This window comes from Nerophis lumbriciformis, linkage group LG01, assembly GCF_033978685.3.
Source record: "Nerophis lumbriciformis linkage group LG01, RoL_Nlum_v2.1, whole genome shotgun sequence".
Lineage (NCBI taxonomy): Eukaryota > Metazoa > Chordata > Actinopteri > Syngnathiformes > Syngnathidae > Nerophis > Nerophis lumbriciformis.
In genome coordinates this window covers 50120074-50145556 of record NC_084548.2, presented here as the reverse complement: position 1 = coordinate 50145556, position 25483 = coordinate 50120074, and the positions used below count along the sequence as shown (strand labels likewise).

General features: G+C 41.6%; 1 protein-coding gene across 2 annotated transcripts in view; it reads right to left on the bottom strand.

Moving 5' to 3' along the window:
* Nucleotides 1-25483, bottom strand: part of LOC133622700 (chemokine-like protein TAFA-2) — a 275849-nt gene that overhangs the window by 38111 nt on the left and 212255 nt on the right. The window lies entirely within an intron of this gene.

The following is a 25483-nucleotide window of genomic DNA, read 5'->3' as shown; positions in this document are numbered from 1 at the left end:
TGGATCAGAGTATAAGACAGTTCATGCCAATATCCAGCAATTTTGCACAACCATTGAAGAGTGGACTAACATTCCACAGGCCATCATCAACAACCTGATCAACTCTATGCGAAGGAGATGTGTTGCACTGCGTGAGGCAAATGATGGTCACACCAGATGCTGACTGCTTTTCTGACCTACCCCCCATACCCCAGACCCCAAATAAAGCAAAACTGCACATTTCAGAGTGACCTTTTATTGTGGGCAGTCTAAGGCACACCTGTGCAATAATCATGTTGTTTAATCAGCATCTTGTTAAGCCACTCCTGTGAGGTAAAATGGATTATCCTGGCAAAGAAGAAATGCTCACTAACACAGGTTTAGACAGATTTGTGAACAATATTTGAGAGGTATATGTTTTTGTGTGTTTAGTAAAAGTTTTAAATCTTTGAGTTCAACTCATGAAAAATGGGAGCAAAAACTAAATTGCTGCATTTATATTTTTGTTCAGTATACAGTATATGTAAAACAGTACATGGAAATTGTGCATAATGCAAACGTTACTTTTGTGCCAGCTACTTTACTGAGAATTTGGCAACACTTTTTTGTAGTCAGAGCTGCTTTAATGCACAGACTTACTTGGGCCCCATCTAATCAGGGTCCCCCAATTTTTATGGCAGAATGCAATGATTGGTGTTCCTTGCTGTCAGTCACAGACAGCTTTGCTTCCTGTCTGGATTGCGTACTTTCTCTCTCGGCTCCGTTGTTTTTTCCTACTGCTCCAAGTGGGGCTCGAACCCAGGTCTTCGAACTGAGAAGCGAGCGTGCTGACAACTGAGCTACCAACTCCCAGATCGCCAGCGCTATTCTTTAAGTTGTCTGGCCTCTTTTACACTTGCAGACGTGCATGCGTCCGTCACAAAGTAGATGTATTCATGAACAAAATTATTTTTGAAATGGATGATATATGTGTGTGTGTGTGTGTGAGTGTCTGTGTGTGTGTGTGTGTGTGTGTGTGAGTAATTGAGTGAGTGTAGTGTCTATATGGTGCAACACAGTGGTGCATACCGTATTTTTCGGACCATAGGGCGCACCGGATTATAAAGCGCACTGCCAATGAGCGGGTCCATTCAAGTCTATTTTCATGCAAAAGGCGCATTGCTTTCTAAGGCGCACTAAAGAGGTCATATTATGATTTTTTTTCTAAGTTTAAAACTCTATCTTGTAGTCTAAATAACATGAAATGGTGCTTCCTTGGTCAAAATGTTGTGTAGATTATGTTTTAAAGAACATATTCAAGCCGCTTTCTGACCGTCTCTTCAGGATGCGCCATTTTGTGGGCGGTCTTATTTACGTGGCTCCACTTCGACAGCGTCTTCTCCTCGTCATCTTTGTTGTACCGGTATAGCGTGCAAGGACGGGCATGGAAGAAGTGTCAAAGGATGGAGCTAACTGTTTAAATGACATTCAGACTTTACTTAAATCAATAAATCAGCATCTCCTCATCCGTGGCTCACTAGCGTAAGAACAACGCCAGATATGTGTCCCGTAAAAAAAGGTCTGACCGGGACTCTCTAATAACTATAGTTCTGGGGGTGAATTATGTAAACCCACTACACCTGTGTACTGACAATATAAGTTAAAACTTTACGTTACTTTATATTAAAAATGGAGGATTAATGCCCCATAATAAGAAGATAGTGAAAAAGAAGGAGTTTACTGACTATGGACTTTAATGGAGGACGCGTGGAAATTTTCAGGACTTATGCAGATCCCAAATACACATCAGCAGGCACCAGAAGGTAAGAAACATTGGTTTTGCACAATATTGCGAAACAAAACGCCAGATAGTATGTATGCTAAAAGGTGCCATTTTGCGGTCCTTATACACACACATCATAATAATACTTGTATGTTAATTGATTAACGTGGACCCCGACTTAAACAAGTTGAAAAACGTATTCGGGTGTTACCATTTAGTGGTCAATTGTACGGAATATGTATCGTACTGTGCAATCTACAAATAAAAGTTTCAATCAATTATGTTGAAGCACAGTACGTCTGACTACGGTAGCCGTAATGCTCCAACAATCCATCAAGCGGTGCTGCTTCATAGCTTACCAAAGTCATACTTAAACATTTTGACGGACTTTTGAGCGTTGTGTGTAATGTCCTATAATCTCAATTTAAAGTTTTGATGTTGTTTACTGGTGTCATCGTGCAGTCTACAAGTATCTCTTATGTGTGACTGCCATTTACTGGTCTCATTTACCATTACACCATGTACCAAATAAAATAGCTTCGTCGGTAAGCACAGCCAGAATTATCCCGTACACTGTCGATTTTTGAGAAAATTAAAGGATTTTAAGTGCACCTTATATTCCGAAAAATATATATTTTGCACGTGTATCCAACTTTTCTGTGTGGAGTTTCCATGTTTTTTCTGCATGAGACATTTTCTTCCAGGTACTTATATTTTCCTAACACAAATGTTAGGTCAATGTTGTGCTGGACATTGCCTATACGTGTAAAAATGAGTCGTTTGGCTTTGACTGATAAGTACTTAAAATATTATGTTTTATTTTTCTCCAACCATTGAACTTTTAATTAGTTAGCATCATTAGCTGATGGATTGAAAGATAATAATAATAAACTTGTATGCTATTCAAAGAAGAATGTTCTATTTTTTAAAATTATAATTACTGTTCTGCACTTATAAAGAAAATTAAATGTAAGTGTAAATATGTAAAGGAGGGAGTGTGTAATGCAAAGTAAGTGAGTGACTCCATGGACGGATATATTGTTACAACCACAGGTGCACGTTCAAGGTCAAGCATGAAGATCTCATCAGGACTAATTATTACAATGGATGTTTTCTCATTCACAAAATACTAAGGATGTAGTCGGCATGTTTCATAAAAACCACATACTGCTCTGCACATGAGAAATGCAGTTTCCTTCTAGTCACCATGGATATATTGGAATGAAACATGAATGAAACATGAGGTTTAAAATGTTGGCCACGTTAATTAGATTACAACGTAGGTATCTCAGTGCACGTGTGTTTTCATCAGTGCATGTACGCGCGTGCATTTGTGCTAATAATTGGATTACATTCCTCTGAGATGGCACCATCCGTTATGAATCATAAACACCGGGTCAATTAAAATTCTGTTTTCAAGCCTGCCAAAAAAATGAGTACAGTTAAAAAAGTGAGACTCGCACGTTCGACCATTACTGCTTTCAGACCCCTCACTACTGTTTCATATGCTTGTCTCTAATACTCTCCTGTGTTCCCCCATTTTATCTGCAATGGTTATTTGCACACTGTTGTGTATTCCAAATATTTCTATATCGTATAATATTATATTTTTCTATTTGAGGAAAAAACCAAAAACCAAAATGCACTACACAATATATTTCCATATGCATATGACTTAACTGTGTGCGCATGAATGCATTTACCATTTGCAAGCCCCAAAGGAGATAGACACACTGTGGTAACAAAACACTCCAGACCATCGTGAGGAAAAAATAATGACAGATGAGCAGAATAAGCGGCTGAACACATGCACATATTAAGGGCCAGTTAGCATTTCCAATTTGAGGAACATGGTGAAAAATATTTTAATTCATAAAACATCGTAGAAGAAAATTCATGTTTGCCGTTTGCCAAGGGGGATTATAATTGCAGCATTATGCCTTTTTTGAAGTAATTACAAGAACATTTTCTCATGAGAGTTTTGCAGGATTTGTAGATTATAAGTAGAGATGGGTACCGATTCCGGTACGTTTTTTTTTTTGCAATAACTGATTCACGTAAAATCCAATGGTGCCAAGTTACGGTACCAGTTGCCGACTCTTCGCATTTTGGCTCATAGTGATCAATCCATCAGCACTGAGCGCAGACTCAGCCAGACTACCTGTAGGTAATGTTGCAAATTTCAATACCAACAAAAATTTAACTCAAGAAACGCTTTAATGTTCGTAAAGTAAGGCTCCGTTTTTCGAAAAATGCGCTAGCTTGATGGTAATATACATTGGCAACGACAACAACAAAACAACAGAACAACATCAGCAAATACGATATGTACAAATAAGATAGTAAAAGTGATAGCAAAGAAGCAGTTAGCAAAGTAAATAATACAATGAACATTATTGCACTACAAATGGAGCAATAAAAATAACAATAGAAAAAGCACCATTGATAATAATAATATTTAATAATTACCTCTATTATCAACAATACATTTGTTTGAAATGCAACAATAATAATATGTAATGAAAACTTAAGAAGAGAAATGGAGGGGAAGAAAGAGAAGCGAACTATATTAACCTTGTACATTGTTATAGTAATAATAGGTTAAGCTTCTTTAGTGTGTCGTACTTTACCCAGTTTCTCCTAGGGCAACAACATTAATATATGTTTGATGAAAAATTATTATATGCATGAGTGCATGTATGCATATGTGCTTGTATATCTACCATATGTGTAAATGTTTGTACAGTGAATGTGCGTGTGGATGTATGTACTGTACAACGTTTCTCAAAGTGCAATTGCAAGAAATTTAGGGATTTCAACATCTACGGTCCATAATATCATCAAAAGGTTCAGAGAATCTGGAGAAATCACTCCACGTAAGCGGCATGGCCGGAAACCAACATTGAATGACCGTGACCTTCGATCCCTCGGATGGCACTGTATCAAAAATCGACATCAATCTCTAAAGGATATCACCACATGGGCTCAGGAACACTGCAGAAAACCACTGTCATTAAATACAGTTTGTCGCTACATCTGTAAGTGCAAGTTAAAGCTCTACTATGCAAAGCGAAAGCCATTTATCAACAACATCCAGAAACGCCGCCGGCTTCTCTGGGCCCGAGATCATCTAAGATGGACTGATGCAAAGTGGAAAAGTGTTCTGTGGTCTGACGAGTCCACATTTCAAATAGTTTTTGGAAATATTCAACATCTTGTCATCGGGACCAAAGGGGAAGCGAACCATCCAGACTGTTATCGACGCAAAGTTCAAAAGCCAGCATCTGTGATGGTATGGGGGTGCATTAGTGCCCAAGGCATGGGTAACCGACACATCTGTGAAGGCACCATTAATGCTGAAAGGTACATACAGGTTTTGGAACAACATATGCTGCCATCTAAGCGCCGTCATTTTCATGGACGCCCCTGCTTATTTCAGCAAGACAATGTCAAGCCACATTCAACACGTGTTACAACAGCGTGGCTTGGTAAATAAAGAGTGCGGGTACTTTCATGTCCCGCCTGGAGTCCAGACCTGTCTCCCATCGAAAATGTGTGGCGCATTATGAAGCATAAAATACGACAGCGGAGACCCCGGTCTGTTGAACGACTGAAGCTCTACATAAAACAAGAATGGGAAAAAATTCCACTTTCAAAGCTTCAACAATTAGTTTCCTCAGTTCCCAATCGTTTATTAAATGTTGTTAAAAGAAAAGGTGATGTAACACAGTGGTGAACATGCCCTTTCCCAACTACTTGGCACGTGTTGCAGCCATGAAATTCTAAGTTAATTAATATTTGCAAAAAAAAAAAAAGTTTATGGGTTTGAACATCAAATATCTTGTCTTTGTAGTGCATTCAAGTGAATATGGGTTGAAAAGGATTTGCAAATCATTGTATTCCATTTATATTTACATCTAACACAATTTCCCAACTCATATGGAAACGGGGATTGTATATCCAAGGAGACTCCCCAATGTGTCCTGGGTCTACCCCGTGGCCTCCTACCGGTTGGACGTGCGCTAACCACCTCCTCAGGGAGGCGTCCTGGGGGCATCCTGACCAGATAACCTAACAACCTCATTTGGTTCCTCTCGATATGGAGGAGCAGCGGCTTTACTCTGAGCTCCTCCCGAATGAGAGAGCTTCTCACCTTATTTCTAAGAGAGAACAACGGCACCCGACATAGGAAACTAATTTTGGCCGCTTGTACCGGTGATCTTGTCCTTTCGGTCATAACTCAAATATCATGACCATATGTGAGGATAAGAACGTAGATTGACCGGAAAATAGAAAGCTTTGACTTCCTGGTAAGCTCCTTTATTCACCACGACGGACCGATACAGGGATACATCACTGCAGATGCCGCATCGATCCACTCTTCCGTCACCCGTGAGCAAGACTCTGAGGTACTTGAGCTCCACCACTTGGGGCAAGATCTCGTCCCCAACCCAGAGGTGGCACTTCACCTTTTTCCGGGCGAAAACATGGACTCGAACTTGGAGGTGCTAATTCTCGTTCCAGTCGCTTCACACTCGGCTGCCAACCGATCCAGTGACAACTGAAGATCCAATGCAGGACCACATTATCTGCAAAAAGCAGGGAACTAATCTTGCAGCAGACCTTAAACTGTTAATAAAACCTCCATCCATCCATCTATTTTCTACCGCTTGTCCCCTACGGGGTCGCGGGGAGTGCTGGAGCCTATCTCAGCTGCATTCGGGCGAAAGGCAGGGTACACCCTGGACATGTTGCCACCTCATCACAGGGCCAACACAGATAGACAGACAACAGGTTAGTACATGTGCCTCACAATACGAAGGTATGAAGGTCCTGGGTTCGATCCTGGGCTCGGGATCTTTCTGTGTGGAGTTTGCATGTTCTCCCCGTGACTGCGTGGGTTCCCTCCGGGTACTCCGGCTTCCTCCAAAAACATGCACCTGGGGATAGGTTGATTGGCAACACTAAATTGACCCAACTTTAATGGAGTTATTTGGATGTTTTTAAGGGCTTTTATTGGCACCATAGGCTTCATTGTGCTTTTAATCACATTTATTTACTATTTAGAAGCATAAAAAATAGAAAAACATATTTGTTCTTTTTTTACATAAGGATTGTGAATGATCTGCAAAATATATTTTTTTTTAAATGCAGTTCCCCTTTAATTCAGCGCCCTCAAGCTTGGACGATCAAATTGCATATCTGTCAAAAATCACTCAATCCATCCACATCCTCCATACAGCAAGATCATTGGCATCAATGAACCCTCGCTTCAACCTACAGAGCTATACACACTTAAACGACAGGACACGTGACATTGACAGATTAGAAGCTCCACCGCCACCATCTTTCTACCAGCAGACCATTTGCACTAATTTGTACTGCAGGCAAGATTCTAGGGCGGGGAATTGCATATGAAATGTTAATATGCTCAGATGTATTAACACAGCATTACCACCGAGGCATTAACCTTTTTTTGGTGTGTGTGTGTGTGTGTGTGTGTGTGTGTGTGTGTGTGTGTGGTCAAGATGTTCATGTTTGAAACCCTGTGTTAATTCCTGACTGGTGGTGACTTTCTACAAGCACTTCAGGCATTTCCAGGTCATCTCATTTTTCATTCTCTCCCCTTTTCTCTTCTCTCTCTATGCCCTCCCACATGGTCCAGAGTTTTCTTTCCGAGTCCTTGCATCTGCTTCGTTGCACGGTCCAGCATTTCTGTCATTCGATGCGCTCTATTCTCGTGTCAAGCTCCCTTTGTTCTGGTGTGTAGCAAGAACAGAAATGTAGCAATTGTCTTCCTCCCAGACAGCCTCCTCCACTTGACTGTTGTTTTTGCCAGGGAGAGAATAAAAAAGGTAAGATCTATCGCAGGGCAGGCATGTTGATGAGCATTTCATTCTGTTTGAATTCTCTCCCTGTCAAAGGAATAAGGACGGACACTCGTAAACGTCAAGCGCTGTGTATTTCACTTTAAAAGCTGCCCGTGCGTATATAAATATATACACTGTCGATGTGACAATGTGTATGCGCGTGTCGATGTGAATGAGTTATTGTTGTTTATGTGACCCTGTCGTGGAGGTGTCATTTCACAGATCGAGATAAATGGGCCGCTATCAGGCTTGCTATTTACTCTGCGTGAAAGATTGGACAGTCCCATATGCCACACTGCCACTCAAGACAACACGTACACACTCACTGGCAACTGCAGACAACTCAAATGGCTAATATTACAGTTTCGTACAAATTTTTGGATATATTTACTCAGAAAAATGTGTGTTGCATTATTAAAAACCTGGGGCCTCACATATGCGCTGATCTACGTTTCTGCCAGTGGGTGCTCGGTTAGTGTTAGTGTGTATTAGTGTTGTCCCGATACCAATATTTTGGTACAGGTACCAAAAGTATTTTGGTACTTTTCTGTACTTTTCTAAATAAAGGGGACCACAAAAAAATTTCATTATTGGCTTTATTTTAACCAAAAAATCTTAGGGTACATTAAACATATGTTTCTTATTGTAATTTAGTCCTTAAAGGGGAACATTATCACAATTTCAGAAGGGTTAAAACCATTAAAAATCAGTTCCAGTGGCTTATTTTATTTTTCGAAGTTTTTTTCAAAATGTTACCCATCACGCAATATCCCTAAAAAAAAGCTTCAAAGTGCCTGATTTTAACCATCGTATTATACACCCGTCCATCTTCCTGAGACGTCACACAGTGATGCCAATACAAACAAACATGGCGGATGGACAGCAAGGTATAGCGACATTAGCTCGGATTCAGACTCGGATTTCAGCGGCTTAAGCGAAATTGAAGAAGAAACCGAAGCTATTGAGCCATATCGGTTTGAACCGTATGCAAGCGAAACCGACGAAAATGACACGACAGCCAGCGACACGGGAGAAAGCGAGGACGAATTCGGCGATCGCCTTCTAACCAACGATTGGTATGTGTTTGTTTTTAAGTGTTGTAATGTTTTTAAGCTAAATTATTGGTAAACACAGTTTATGTATAATAATTTACGTAAAACCGCGAGTAATGAATAAAGTTTTCATCCGCTCTCTTTTCCTGAAAGCTGGTCTGTCCAGTTTTGGAGTTGATGTCAGCAGGCCAGGGAAGCTAGGGTCGATATTCTTCTCTTGATCATCTTCAGTGGCTTAAGGGACGGTAGAAGCGGTGTGAGCCAAGACATCCAGGGGGTTTAGCTCGCTCGTCTGCGGGAACAAACTGCCGCCATTGCTTGCCGTGCTACCGAGGACCTTTGTCCCTGAATAGCTCACACACTCCGGCAGATTCAATGGGGGTCTGGCGGCAGATTTCTTTGACTTTATCGTTGGAAATGCATCTGCTTTGAGTGTCGCAGGATATCCACACATTCTTGCCATCTCTGTCGTAGCAAGCTTTCACCGGTAAAGTGTGCGGAACAAACGACTGACCATTTTTGTCGGCTTTCCCCACACCCTCGTATTTTGAACAACATTCGTCCAATTTCTTGCCACTTTCGCATCTTTGGGCCACTGGTGCAACTTGAATCCGTCCCTGTTCGTGTTGTTACACCCTCCGACAACACACCGACGAGGCATGATGTCTCCAAGGTACGGAAAACAGTCGAAAAACGGAAAATAACAGAGCTGATTTGATTCGGTGTTTGTAATGTGTTTGAGAAAATGGCGGATTGCTTCCCGATGTGACGTCACATTGTGACGTCATCGCTCCGAGAGCGAATAATAGAAAAGCGTTTAATTCGCCAAAATTCACCTATTTAGAGTCCGGAAATCGGTTAAAAAAATATATGGTCTTTTTTCTGCAACATCAACGTATATATTGACGCTTACATAGGTCTGGTGATAATGTTCCCCTTTAAATAAAATAGTGAACATACAAGACAACTTGTCTTTTAGTAGTAAGTAAACAATTAAAGACTCCTAATTAGTCTGCTGACGTATGCAGTAACATATTGTGTCATTTATCATGCTATTATTTTGTCAACATTATGAAGGACAAGTGGTAGAAAATTAATTATAAATCTACTTGTTCATTTACTGTTAATATCTGCTCACTTTCTCTTTGAACATGTTCTGTCTACACTTCTGTTAAAATGTAATAATCACTTATTCGTCTGTTGATCGATACTTTACATTAGTTTTGGATGAGACCACTCATTTGGGTATCAATCCGATACCAAGTAGTTACAGGATCATACATAGGTCATATTCAAAGTACTCATGTGTCCAGGGACATATTTCCTGAGTTTATAAACGTAATATACATTTAACAAAAATGAAAGAAGATATTGTGATGCCAAAAAATATCAACGTAATCATAGTAGTATCGACTAGATACGTGTCTGTACTTGATATCATTACAGTGGATGTCAGGTGTAGATCCACCAATGGCGTTTGTTTACATTTTGATGCCGGTGAGCTACGGTGTGTAGTGAAGCATGTTTAGCTTTTCCTCGTCCTGCAGGGATGATACTTGTAAGAAACGTACTTTATTTGTCGCCATGGAGACCAGGATTACTGATTTAGAAGTACCTAAAACACTGCTGACTGCGCGGAGGTTAGCTAACCATGTCTTAAAGCACCTCTTCCTGAGGGTGTTTCAGTGTTATAACTTCACCTTTATCTTTAGTTTTACACCAAAATGCGTCCGTTCTCCCTTTTCTGTCTACACACTGTGTCTGTTTGTAAGTACTCCGTGATTGTGTGCCGCCAACATGCTCGTCTGCTCGTAAACCAGAATGTCACGACGTGACTTCGATGCGGGCGCAGTTTCAGAGACGGTATATTATCAAAAATTATTCATTAGTATCGCGGTACTATACTAATACCGGTATACCGTGCAACCCTAGTCGCTACGCAGGTACAAATTCAGATATTTTAAAGTGATTGCACGCACAAATCCAAACACATTTTTTTGTTACACCGCAATCAACTTGGATGTTTGCGTTGCTTGGCACGCCTAGGCCACGCCCCCTTATAAATATGCAAATCCTACTGAAAGTAGCGATTTGATTGAGGACTGCACGAGCTGCCTAATCAGGACTCAGCAGGAAATACTTCTTTCTCCTGCTTGGAGCGATGAAAAAGAGGGCTGAACTATTGAACAGAAATAGTGAACAGAAATAGTGAACAGAAAAAAATAAATGGTCGGGCATCAGGAGAAAGGTGAAGAAAAAGATGTATTTACATAAAAAAAACAGACGGGCGTTTGAAAAGATAGTCATGGCAACAGTCTCCCTCCTTCACTGGAGTGTGTGTCCCTCCCGAGTCAGTAAGCCCAAAGACCCCCACCCCCACAATTTACCTATTTAAAGCCTTTTGATTAAATCATGTCACAATTTATAAATAGTTTAAATTTTCACCACATGCAATGAGGTGGCGACTTGTCCAGGGTGTACCCCACTTTTCGCCCGAATGCAGCTGAGATAGGCTCCAACACCCCCCGCGACTCCGAAAGGGACAAGCGGTAGAAAATGGATGGATGGATGGATATATATATATATATATATATATATATATATATATATATATATATATATATATATATATATATGAATCCAAATTGACGGACAAAAAATACATTTACATACAATTATGTTGTGCTAAAATAAATAAACTAAATCAATAATAAATATGTTTCTCTATTAAACTGTCAATACAATTAAGGCTTTGCAACCTTAGTCATGATTTATGGGCCAAAGAAACTTCTCATATGACTTTAGCTACATACTTTTTCTGCTTGTTTCAGATTGTCATTACAGCCACAAGTGGTGGAAAAGTGCATTACAACTTAGTACTACTGACAATGGACCACAACTGAAAAAACGTTTTTTTGATGGCCTTTTAGAGCAGTGGTCCCCAACCACCGGGCCACAGCCCGGTACTGGTCCGTGGATTGATTGGTACCGGGCCGCACAAGAAATTTCAAAAACATAAAAGACACAAGATACACTTACAATTAGTGCACCAACCCAAAAAACCTCCCTCCCCCATTTACACTCATTCATACTCATTCGCACAAAAGAGTTGTTTCTTTCTGTTATTAATATTTCTGGTTCCTACATTTTATATCAACATAGATCAATACAGTCTGCAGGGATACAGTCCGTAAGCACACATGATTGTATTTTTTTATGACAAAAAAAACGTATCACTGTCATTGCCCACGTGCGAGTTGAAGTCCCCCAGTAAGACAATGGAATCCTCTGCCGGCCCCCCATACAGGACCCCGTGCAAGGTATCCAAGAAGGCCGAATACTCTGAACTCTTGTTTGGTGCATACGCACAAACAGTCAGAGTTTTCCCCCCTCCAACCCTAAGGCGAAGGGAGGCGATCCTCTTGTCCACTGGGGTGAACTCCAACGTACAGGCACTCAGCTGGGTATCCCAACACCCGCCTGAGCCCTCACACCCTGAGCAACTCCAGAAGTGAACAAGATCCATCCCTTGTCCAGGAGTGTGGTTTCAGAGCCCTTGCTATGCGTGGAGGTAAGCCCCACCAGATCCAACCGGTAGCGCTCCACCTCAGGCTTCTTTCCCACCAGCGTAGAGACGTTCCACGTCCCAAAAGTCAGCCCCTGCTGCCCCGAAATGGTCCGTCTTGAACCTCCACTTTCACTGCCATCCAAGTGGCAGCGCACCCGATCCCACTGGTTCCGACTGCGGGTAATGGGAGCACGTGGCGGAGAAGATGGTGTGTCCACGTAACGTCTTTGGGCTGTACCTGGCCGGGCTCCGTGGCTAGCCCGGCCACCAGGCGCTCGCTGACGAGCCCTATCTACGGGCATAGCTCCAGAGGAGGGCACCGGGCTTCCTCCGGGCCGGGTAACGCATCTTCTTCTTGTGTTTTCCATGGGGTATTATCGTAACCCTGATGGGGGTGGGCGTTTGGGTGCTACACCTTGCCCAAGTGTGACCCCGATGGAATTATGTCCTTAAAGCGTCACGACAGACGTTACAATAATTGAACAGTGTTGCCGAAAATTGTTTCATCTGCTGTGGCCGCTTGTCGTTACAGGTTGTCCCTCACATGCATTGCAAAATCCTACGGAAAAACTGTTATGAGTTTATTTTGTTCAAAGTTCGGATTGGATTGGATTTTGTGCGCTCTATATTATTTGCTACTCGCAGAGGACGCAGAGGAACGTTGCTCACCTTTAGAAAGAAAGTTAATAATGTCCTGCGCCCCTGCTTTGCTGCTCCTACTCCTGAACTCCTTCCCAACTCTTCTCTGATGTCCGGACTTGTGCTTTTGGGGGTAAGCCAACCCTGCTGGAGTTCGCTTGCGCTTGCTTAATTGTGATGACGAAGCACCATAGCGGAAAGTACGAACCGCAGTGTGGACTAAACCATTTTTTAGGAAGGGGTTTGTTGAATTGATTAAAATAGAATATTGTATGACTTGTGGCTTTGTTTTTTAAATTTGGATTCATTCGAACGAATATATATTAGTTCAGTGTATGCACAATAATTTTGTCATGAAGGCTACTGGGGGCAGTGTGTGACCTAGCCTGCTATGGGCCCTTAGAATTGTCATCTCCTTTCAAGCCTATACGACGGCCCTGCACACGTGCAAAATAAAACACAAAAAAGAGCTCCCAAAACAGTTGTTGATAAATCTCATTGCACGTGCTGTTTAATATATTTGCATTTTCTGCTCCTACTATTGTTGGCATTTTGATAATCAGCATATGTTTTGCATATTAATGAAGACAGAGGCGCAAAATGGATTGCCCGCCTTATTCTGCTCACTTAACAGACTTAAACCGCTTGTAGATCAGCTTTGGTGTATTTATGAAGTTTGCACGCATTTTAGTACACGCAAACCTTTAATAAATCAGGCCCTAAATCCATCATAGGTTCCCTTTAAAAAACTTAAGGAAATGTATGTTCTGTTTGGCTTCAAAGATAATTAAAATCCCAGAGGGATGAGAAAAACCTAAAGAGATCTGTCTATTCAGCAGCTTATCAAGAGTTTTTTTTAAAGCGTCTTGCCCTACGTATAGTATTTTACATGGTCTACAGTCGAATTAATGCAGTGTATGTGGCTGTAACCATTTGATTTGGTTTTGAATAGGAGTTGTATCACAGTGCTTTTGGAAAAAACCCTTTTGAAAAAACACTTGGAAAAAACAACATTTATATTTTACTACTCTGCTCTGCTAAATTAAAATAAATAAGTAACACAACACCTCCAGTCGCCCTGAACTCAGCCCTTTAGGACCATTAGGCTGCTTTACTGAGCAGTGGTGACATGATGCTGCCTCAGCACTGCTCACCATTTAGATAACATTATGGCCTCCCATAGGAAAAGTATAACACTACTAACAAACACTTCCATTTGCAGCCAAATGAGGAAAATATATCTATGGATTCATCCAGCTCTCACCACCCTAAAAGGGAACCAAATAGATAAAACCAACTTTCTTATCTATTGGTACCTGTTTTTGTGTATTTGAGATCTGCATAAGTCCTAAAAATATTAAATCAAACCATAGAGGGATGGTGGAGACATTTATAAAACAATCTTGCCTTCCTTCATACTACCCCCAATTGAGCTGTTTGGAATTTGCATAACTTGAGAAGTTTTTCAAATTGGTGACGTCAGCGGATATCTCCATATATATGTGCGAGTCCGCCATTGTTGTCAAGTAATGGTGGTGACAAACCCCAAGATGCAGAGATGGCAGGCTTGGTGCAGGAAAACATGATTTAATGTCCTAAAATTAAGGCAAACACAAACCAGGAACAGGCAAACTGGAAACAGGGAACAGGAACCAGCAAACAGGAAAACTGGAAACAGCAAACAGTCCACAGCATACAGCGACAGCGACAATACTCCAGCACTCACTGGAGGGCAAAGCACGTCTAAATAGCAGCTGGCTGATTGACACCAGGTGTGGCCAGGTGCCAATCAGCCGCAGCTGAGGGGAAACAGCGCTCAGGGAGACTAGCAGGAAACTGAACCAAAATAAGAGCGCTGACAGGAAATAAACAAACAAAACGTAACTAAACTGTCAGTGACAAACCTGACAGTAGCTCCCCTTCCAATAACGGATACCAGACGTTCCAGAAAACTCCCCCCCAAAAAAGTCCAAAGTCAAGGGAGGATGGAGGGAGGACAAGGCGGTGGGCCAGCAGGCCAAGTGTCCCCGCAACCAGCGGAGAAGAGTCAGGTGGCGACGGCGAGTTGAATCAGGTCATTCATATCTGCAGGCCCACCGAAGTGGATGGTGGCGTCTGCTGGCCCACCAGAGAGGATGGCGCCGTCTGCTGGCCCACCGGAGAGGATGGCGCCGTCTGCTGGCCCACCGGAAAGAATGGCGCCATCTGTTGCAGACCCACTGGGGTGAGAAGTAGCTGTGCCACCCCAGCTGCACAGCTACTCATATCCCCCCCCGCCCCCTCAAGGGACGGATCCAAGACGTCCCTCGAGAAGCCAACACAGAACAGGGATGGGTGGGAGGGATCACAGAAAGAGGCAAAGCATTTATTCGATTCAGCCATCAATGTTAAAATATTGTTAAGCCTCTCCGCCATAGAAATCTTTGCGGGGTTCGTGTTAGGCTGGAGTATTCTGTCAAGTAATGGTGGTGACGAACCCCAAGATGCAGAGATGGCAGTCTTGGTGCAGGAAAACATGATTTAATGTCCAAAAATTAAGGCAAAACGCAAACCAGGAACCAGGAACAGGCAAACTGGAAAAAGGGAACAGGAACAAGCAAACAGGAAAACTGGAAACAGCAAGTCCACAGCATACAGCTTACAGCTACAGCGACAATACTCCAGCACTCACTGGAGGTCAAAGCAGGTCTAAATAGCAGCTGGCTGATTGACACCATGTGTGGCCAGGTACCAATCAGCCGCAGCTGAGGGGAAACAGCGCCCAGGGAGACTAGCAGGAAACTGAACCAAAATAAGAGCACTGACAGGAAATAAACAAACAGAGGAAAAACCAAAACGTAACTAAACTGTCAGTGAAAAACCTGACAATTGTAGTCAATAAGCTCCTTCTTTTCCTCTATCTTCTTGTTGGGGGGCAGAAGTGGCTCGTACATGCACATGCATCCTCCCCTGTTGCCATTTCTGTTATTTCTGCTGGGGACGGCGTGGCGCTGTTGGGAGAGTGGCCGTGCCAGCAACCTGAGGGTTCCTGGTTCAATCTCCAGCTTCTACCGACCTAGTCATGCCAGTTGTGTCCTTGAGCTAGACACACTTCACCCTTGCTCCTGATGGGTCGTGGTTAGGGCCTTGCATGGCAGCTCCCGCCATCACTGTGTGAATGGGTGAATGTGGAAATAGTGTCAAAGCGCTTTGAGTACCTTGAAGGTAGAAAAGCGCTATACAGGTATAACCCATTTACAACGTAGCGTATAATTCTAACTTATGCATGCCAACAGACTCGATTATGGAAGCGCTAAAAACTACATCATGGCTGACGGGGAGAAGTCATAGATGAAGTGGAGGCACGTAAATAAGACCGCCCACGAAACGGCACAGCCTGAAGTGACAGTTAGGAAGCAGCTTGAAGATGGTCTGTAAAACATCTATGTAAAATGTTGACCAAACAACCACCATTACATGTTATGTAAACCACAGACAAGTGTTTTGAACGTAAAATAAAAAAACATAACATAATCATAACAATATTTATGCAAAATATTTGAGAGTGCATTGACATATTTAAGATCCTCCAACGTGTTATGTCATCGAAGTCATTAAAAGCTGAAGTCATTAAAAGCTGAAGTCATTTAGAACGCCTTCATTGGGTCCTGCACATGACATGATGAGCCCTGTGATTGGTGCATTATGTCCATCAATTCGTGAAGCCACGCTTCCCTGGCATCAGCACTTTCTCCCTAACTGCATTCATCAGGACAGATCATTACGTCCTTCCACTCATCTCCTCCCGTGCCTCTCCCTGTCTCTCCCGCCATCCCTCAAATGAAAGAGATACCCTGGCAAGTCTGAGAACGGCCGGCGGCAGAGACAGAGGTGGAGGGTTGAGAAGGGAAGAGGAAGGACAGATGAAGGCGGCAGTGGTTGATTAGTCCGCCTTACAACTCTGTGGGAAGGAAACTGAGGAACCACCACAGTGGTGCTGCAAGGAATGTAACTGGAACAGCCTGCCTGCAGTGACTTTCACACTTTGACTAATGATGGCGATTCTAAACATTCACCTACTCGTCTCTCCATGTGTCCCCAGATTGACCACATACTTTTTAATTGCAGCCAGGCTTTAAATGAGCAAAGGCGCAGATATAATACATTAAAACCTGATTATAAAAGCCATAAAAAGGCACTGCTACTAGCGTAGTGAAGATTACCAGGTTTAGTTAAGTATCTGACCCTGTATCCCAGCGACCTCGAGCACTATTCCCTTCCGTTGATGCACTATTAAGACAATTTAAAGCCACCATACCTTAATTCATTTGGTTTGTTTCCTATTGCCCAATATGAGCTTAAAGGAGAACTGCACTTTTTTGGATATTTGCCTATCGTTCGCAATCATTATGAGAGACAAGAACACTCCTGTCTTTTTTTTTTCTTTTAGAATTTTAAAGATGATAAATGCTTGGAAAATGCAGCCAATGGGAGTCACCATTGTACCATTATTCAAAACCCTCCATCAACATTTATACCATACCATACCATCTACATATATATATATATATGTATATCCATCCATCCATTTTCTACCGCTTATTCCCTTCGGAGTCACGGGGGGTGCTGGAGCCTATCTCAGATACAATTGGGCGGAAGGCGGGGTACACCCTGAACAAGTCGCCACCTCATCGCAGGGCCAACACAGATAGACAGACAACATTCACACTCACATTCAATATATAAATAAATATATATATATATATATATATATATATATATATATATATATATATATATATATATATATATATATATATATATATATATATATACATTGTATATGTATACACACATATATATATATACATTGTATATGTATACACACACACACACATATATATATATATATATATATACAAATATACAAACCCTGTTTCCATATGAGTTGGGAAATTGTGTTAGATGTAAATATAAACAGAATACAATGATTTGCAAATCATTTTCAACCCATATTCAGTTGAATTTGCTATAAAGACAACATATTTGATGTTCAAACTGATAAACTTTTTTTTTTTGTTACAAATAATCATCAACTTTAGAATTTGATGCCAGCAACACGTGACAAAGAAGTTGGGAAAGGTGGCAATAAATACTGATAAAGTTGAGGAATCCTCATCAAACACTTATTTGGAACATCCCACAAGTGAACAGGCAAATTGGGAACATGTGGGTGCCATGATTGGATATAAAAGTAGATTCCATGAAATGCTCAGTCATTCACAAACAAGGATGGGGCGAGGGTCACCACTTTGTCAACAAATGTGTGAGCAAATTGTTGAACAGTTTAAGAAAAACCTTTCTCAACCAGCTATTGCAAGGAATTTAGGGATTTCACCATCTACGGTCCGTAATATCATCAAAGGGTTCAGAGAATCTGGAGAAATCACTGCACGTGATTTACAGCCTGATCTCTCAGGCTGTACTGCATCAACAAGCGACATCAGTGTGTAAAAGATATCACCACATGGGCTCAGGAACACTTCAGAAACCCACTGTCAGTAACTACAGTTGGTTGCTACATCTGAAAGTGCAAGTTAAAACTCTCCTATGCAAGGCAAAAACCGTTTATCAACAACACCCAGAAACGCCGTCGGCTTCGCTGGGCCTGAGCTCAACTAAGATGGACTGATACAAAGTGGAAAAGTGTTCTGTGGTCTGACGAGTCCACATTTCAAATTGTTTTGGAAACTGTGGACGTCGTGTCCTCCGGACCAAAGAGGAAAAGAACCATCCGGATTGTTATAGGCGCAAAGTTGAAAAGCCAGCATCTGTGATGGTATGGGGGTGTATTAGTGCCCAAGACATGGGTAAGTTACACATCTGTTAAGGCGCCATTAATGCTGAAAGGTACATACAGGTTTTGGAGCAACATATGTTGCCATCCAAGCACCGTTACCATGGACGCCCCTGCTTATTTCAGCAAGACAATGCCAAGCCACATGTTCCAACAACGTGGCTTTATAGTAAAAGAGTGCGGGTACTAGACTGGCCTGCCTGTAGTCCAGACCTGTCTCCCATTGAAAATGTGTGGCGCATTATGAAGCCTAAAATACCACAACGGAGACCCTCGGACTGTTGAACAACTTAAGCTGTACATCGAGCAAGAATGGGAAAGAATTCCACCTGAGAAGCTTAAAAAATGTGTCTCCTCAGTTCCCAAACGTTTACTGAGTGTTGTTAAAAGGAAAGGCCATGTAACACAGTGGTGAACACGCCCTTTCCCAACTACTTTGGCACGTGTTGCAGCCATGAAATTCTAAGTTAGTTATTATTTGAAAAAATAAATAAAGTTTATGGGTTTGAACATCAAATATCTTGTCTTTGTAGTGCATTCAATTGAATATGGGTTGAAAAGGATTTTCAAATCACTGTATTCCGTTTATATTTACATCTAACACAATTTCCCAACTCATATGGAAACGGGGTTTGTAACAATTTTAAAAAAAAGTTTTGGGAACTGGTCTTGAGAAGCAGGAAGTTAACTGTGTTTGTAACATATTGCATGTCTAGAATTTCGCCTCCAAGTACACAAGTCAGAGTCTCCTCACTCATCTTTGCAATGACGTATGCCTTGACCTGATCTCTGACCGTGTAACAACCAGTGCCGCCTTTCAGGTACAGTAACCATCCGCGGTTAAGGTAAAAGAGCATTTGCGGCCAAAATAAATTGCGTTCATACATAATTAGTGCAATATTATTCTGTGATTAATTGCATGCGTTAAATGTTGGGCTGTCAAAAATAACTAATGTGATTCATTAACAAAACATCATTGCATTAATATTACATAATACATAATATTTATAATAATAATATTATCATGATATGATCATCCATAACAGTTACAGATGTACACATACTCAGTAAAGAAGCCTATTTTTGGGACTACTGTCAAAAAAGGAGAAAAAAAATTCAATTAATCTGAACCAAAAAAAGCACAAATCACTCAGTGTGGGACTGAGTGATTTGTGCTTTAATGCAGCCCACAGAGTATTTACAGTGGTGTTCTGCAAGGATTAGTTGTGTGTGAGAGGATTAGTGAAGCTGCATTACTGCTGTTTTATTTAACTCACAACAGCAAAAGACTAAAAATAAAAGCCTCTTAACCACATTTAGGCAACATGAGAGGCCGCGCCTGACAGCGAGACAAACATGATGTGTGTCCTTTTTAAAGACCTGAGCTGGTAAAGGTTGCTCATGATGAATGCACACACACACACACACACACACAGACACACACACACACACACAAATATACGCAGATGTTCTCACACGCTAAACTTTCTGTATTTAATCTCTCATCTAGTAATCTGATGAAAGTTGCCCTGCAAAGCATATGCTGGGCATGGAAACACTGTGTCATATTAGTTAAGGCGAGAGTAAGAGTGCAGCATATGCAGATAGGAGTCGCTTCAGCAGACTGGGAAGCTCATGTAGAGCGGAGAGGATTAAACCGGAAAGACTAGAAGAGAGAGAAAGATATGGAGAGAAAATGAGAGGGATCTGCCGAGGCAGCACTTTACCTCGTCTTCCCTTGCTGTCCATCTCATTCCTAACATCAGCATTGATCACAGTACATCGGTAATGTAAAGAGCACACCATCCATCAGCGCATGACTTCTACAGCTGCTGTTAAGAATACTGAAGCTCCTCACCATTGTGCACACAAACACAGAAAACCAAGTTTTGTGGATTTTGTTTTATATTACCGTATTTTTCGGACTAAACGGCGAACTTAAAATCCTTTCATTTTCTCAAAAATCGACTGTGCACCTTATAACCTGGTTGCCATTTCTAATACAAAGTAGCGTTCAGTTCGAACTCATATCTGTCAGGAGACTCAATATAGAATATGACCGCCTACAAAACGGCGCATCCTGAAGAGAGGGTCAGAAGATGGTCTGCAAAACAATCTATGCAACATGTTGACCAAATAACCACCTTTACCTGTTTTGTCAACCACAAATAAGTGCTTTAAATGTAGAAAATAAGTGCTTAAAATGTAGATAAAAAAATCATAATATGACCCCTTTAATGAGTTTAAAATCCGGTTGCCTTTTGAATGAATGCTCATCGGCGACCTGCTTTATAATCCGGTGTGCCCTGAGGATCTAAAAATACCGGAATATTCGCAATTTTGCCAACATCCACCATTGCATAAACAAGTGTGCACATCACTTGCCTCAGCGTTTTTTTTTACACCTCCAAGATCGACTGTATCTAGCTATAGGAAGAATACCCGCAGCATTGAACGGCTATTTTGGAACAATAATGTGTGGTTAAATCTGCATAAGCACAATGGGAAGACACTAGTAAAGGTCCCTCACTAATGGATGCTTGTGTGGTCACACATATTGAGCTTTTATATAGGATAAGTATGTGTCCTATTCATTATTCACAGCTTCAAGCACTTCTGGGAGAACTATGGAAGAAAGCGATTTACAATCTAGTTGATGCAACACTAGGGAACCATGAACATAATTAAATAGGTCATTGGTGTGTTTGAGGGGTCATTAAAACATTCTATTAAACAAATACATACATGACAAAGAAGACCTGTATATGTAAGGCAAGCTTCGTTCCCAAACATTTGGTCAAACAGAGAGATTATTCAGGTTTGAAGAGAGAATTCAATCAGAAGGAAACAGTTTCAAAAAGGACTCCGCGGAGGGAGAGGTCCACGTTGTGAAAAGTTTCTAGCTTGTCTGTAAAAATAACATTCAAGTTGTTTTCATTGTTAATCATAATCCATCTGAAAAAAGAAATACTTGAATTTCAGTGTTCATGTATTTACACATATACACACACATAACACTCATCTACTCATTGTTGAGTTAAGGGTTGAATTGTCCATCCTTGTTCTATTCTCTGTCACTATCTTTCTAACCTTGCTGAACACCCTCTCTGATTATGCATTGCTGTGTGGCACGCATAAAAGTGCTTTCATCAAATGCACTAGATGGCAGTATTGTCCTGTTTAAGAGTGTCACAACATTGCTGTTTACAGCAGACGGACTGCTTTACTGTAGACGTTCTTTATATTGTGGGAAAGCGGACTCAGGTCCGCATGGAGCTGGAGGGGGCGTGGCCTCCAGCTCCGCCTGAATTTCGGGAGATTTTCGGGAGAAAATTTGTCCCGGGAGGTTTTCGGGAGAGGCGCTGAAATTCGGGAGTCTCCCGGAAAATCCGGGAGGGTTGGCAAGTATGGTTTAAGAGTATGACTTAATTTCATAGCATTTATATCACTTTCTATTTTTACATTATCATGACACTCTGAAGGTGTATTGTTCGTGAATGAAAAATGTATTGATTTAAAAATTATATTAAACTCACTGAGTTGCTGATGTGTTTTTGTTACAACTCTGCAAGGTGCAATTTTAACTAGTCCTATTAAAACATTGGGCTATTATCTCATATGGAATATTTCCGTTAATCATTTGCAATGGTTAAGGTTAGCAAATCATTTCAAGCATGTTCTGAACTCCTCTTGTTATGCCAATATTTAGTACAGAATATTAGCACCCCATCTTGACAGAAAAAAAAGCAGAAATTTAGTTTTTTTTGGCAAATGTATTAAAAAAGAAAAACTGATATATACATGGTCATAAGAATTCAGACCCTTTGCTGTGACACACTCATATTTACTCACATGCTATCCATTTCTTCTGATCCTCCTTGAGATGGTTATGCGCCTTCATTGGAGTCCAGCTGTGTTTAATTCAACTGATTACACTTGATTAGGAAAGACACACACCTGTCTATGTAAGACCTTACAGCTCACCGTGCATGTCAGAGCAAATGAGAATCATGACGTGGAAGGAATTGCCCAAGGAGCTCAGAGACAGAATTGTGGCAAGGCACAGTTCTGGCCAAGATTACAAATTAATTTCTGCAGCACTTAATGATCCTGAAAGCACAGTGGTCTCCATAATCCTTAAATGGAAGTAGTTTGGGACGACCACAACTCTACCTAGACCTGGCTGTACAGCCAAACTGAGCAATCATGGGAGAAGAGCCTTGGTGAGAGAGGCAAAGAAGAACCCAAAGATCACTCTGGTTGAGCTCCACAGATGCAGTAGTGAGATGGGAGAAAGTTCCACAAAGTCAACTATCACTGCAGCCTTCCACTAGTCAGGGCTTTATGGCAGAGTGGTCCGACGGAAGCCTCTCCTTTGTGCAAGACTTATAAAAGCCTGCATAGAGTTTGCAAAAAGCTCAATGAAGGACTCCCAGACTATGAGAAATAAGGTTCTCTGGTCTGATGACCCCAAGATTGAACTTTTTGGCATTAATTCTAAGCGGTGTGTGTGAAGAAAACCAGGCACTGCTCATCACCTGCCTAATAAAATTCCATCAGTGAAACATGGTGGTGTCAGATTCATGCTACGGGGGTGTTTTATAACTGCAGGGAAAGGACGACTGGTTGTAAATTGAATGAAAGATGAATGCAGCCAAGTACAGAGGTATCTTAGAATAAAAACCTCTTCTAGAGTGCTCAGGACTTCAGACTGGGCCAAAGGTTCAGCTTCCAACAAGACAATGACCCTAAGCACACAGCTAAAATAACAAAGGAGTGGCTTTGGAACAACTCTGTGACCATACTTAACTGACGCAGCCAGAGCCCTGATTTAAACCCAATTGAGCAACTGTGGAGAGACCTAAAAATGTTTGTCCACTAACGTTTACCATCCCACCTGACAGAACTGGAGAAGCTCTGCAAGGAATAATGGCAGAGGATCCCCAAATCCAGGTGAGAAAAACTTGTTGCATCATTCCCAAGAAGACTCATGGCTGTGCTAGCTCAAAAGGGTGCCCACTATATTTATACATGACCTCAGAGTATGTTATGGTAACGTGCCAAGTTCCACAGGGTTCGGGTCTTGGCCCTGCACTCTTCAGCATCTACATGCTGCCGCTCGGTGACATCATATGCAAATATGGTGTTAGCTTTCACTGATATGCTGATGACACCCAACTTTATATGCCCCAAAAGCCAGTGCTTCTCAATTATTTTCTTTTGCGCCGCCTCATGGAGGAAGAAAATAGTTTGCGCTCCCCCACTCTCCATTGTGACTATAAATAGTATAATTTGTCTATAAAATTGTTATAAATATGCCTCTGCATAACATTGTAAGCGTATTAACATTAAAGGAAACAACACACCAGTCTTTCCTCGTCTCCCACCGTGGTTACAGTGAAGCAAAGTGCAACATACGCTTCATCATATTCTGGTATGGTAAAACAAGCATGTTAGCATGTTCGCAGAGGTCACACGCGCCCACCCAAGGGAGGCCCGTCCCACTATTTGAGAAGGACTGCCCTAAAGCTGACCAACACGCCAGATTGTAGTCATCTGGAGGCGTGTCTAAATGAAATTAAACAATGGCTGTCCAGCAACTGCTAGACCTTTGACAAGGACAAGAAAGTTTGATCATATTACGGCTATACTGGCTCACCTGCACTGGCTTCCTGTGCACTTAAGATGTGACTTTAAGGTTTCACTACGTATGTATAAAATACTGAACGGTCAAGCTCCATCCTATCTTGCTGATTGTATTGTACCATATGTCCCGACCAGAAATCTGCGTTCAAAGAACTCCGGCTAATGAGTGATTCCCAGAGTCCTAAAAAAGTCTGCGGGCTTTGGAGCGTTTTCTATTTACACTGTAGTACTTCTCTATATGTTCATGGATAATTGTTGTTTAAAATGGGTGTTTGTCTCTGCATGTCGCTTTGTGTGATGTGGACTGACTGCTGCAGCTCGGCTAATTTGCTGGGTAGAGGTAGAGCATTGTTTATTTTTGGTCTGTTTCTCTGATTCAGTCATCGGCTTCACCTTTTTCACTCTAACTTTCTAAGCACTGGTCGTTGGAGGCAGGATTGTGTCGATCTTTGCCAGGGGGTTGTGGACAAATACTATTTCAACCGGCCTGTATCCCAAATTATGCTCGCGACTTTAAGCATAACATAAAACCGAGAGACGGCTCGTATCTCAAATTACTTAAGTTAAGGTACCACTCTATTAATTATTATTTGCGCTTGGTGTTCATTTCCTCATCAGGTTAATGTATGTCGCCTTCTGCAGGCCAGATACCTCCGCCCATACTGCGCAGATGAAGTGGATAAAAAAACAAACTGAGTCAGGAGGGGGTGGGTTCACCACTGGGCCTCAGCCCTCAGATTAATTAGAAGGTTAAAGAAAGTAAATTATAACATAAATGTATCAATATTTAAACACATGTAATTCATAAAATTTTATAACATTTACTAAATCGCAGACCAAGAGTCACAAAACGTGTATGTTATTTCACTGCAAAATGTCAAAAGGTGAGGCCTTTAATCCCAGGAACACCTTAACCACCGTCAAGCATGGTGGTGGTAGTAATATGCTCTGGGCCTGTTTTGCTGCCAATAGAACTGGTGCTTCAAATGGGACAATAAAAAAGGAGGATTACCTCCAAATTCTTCAGGACAACCTAAAATCATCAACCCGGAGGTTGGGTCTTGGGTGCAGTTGGGTGTTCCAACAAGACAATGACCCCAAACACATATCAAAAGTGTGTGTTGGGGTCAA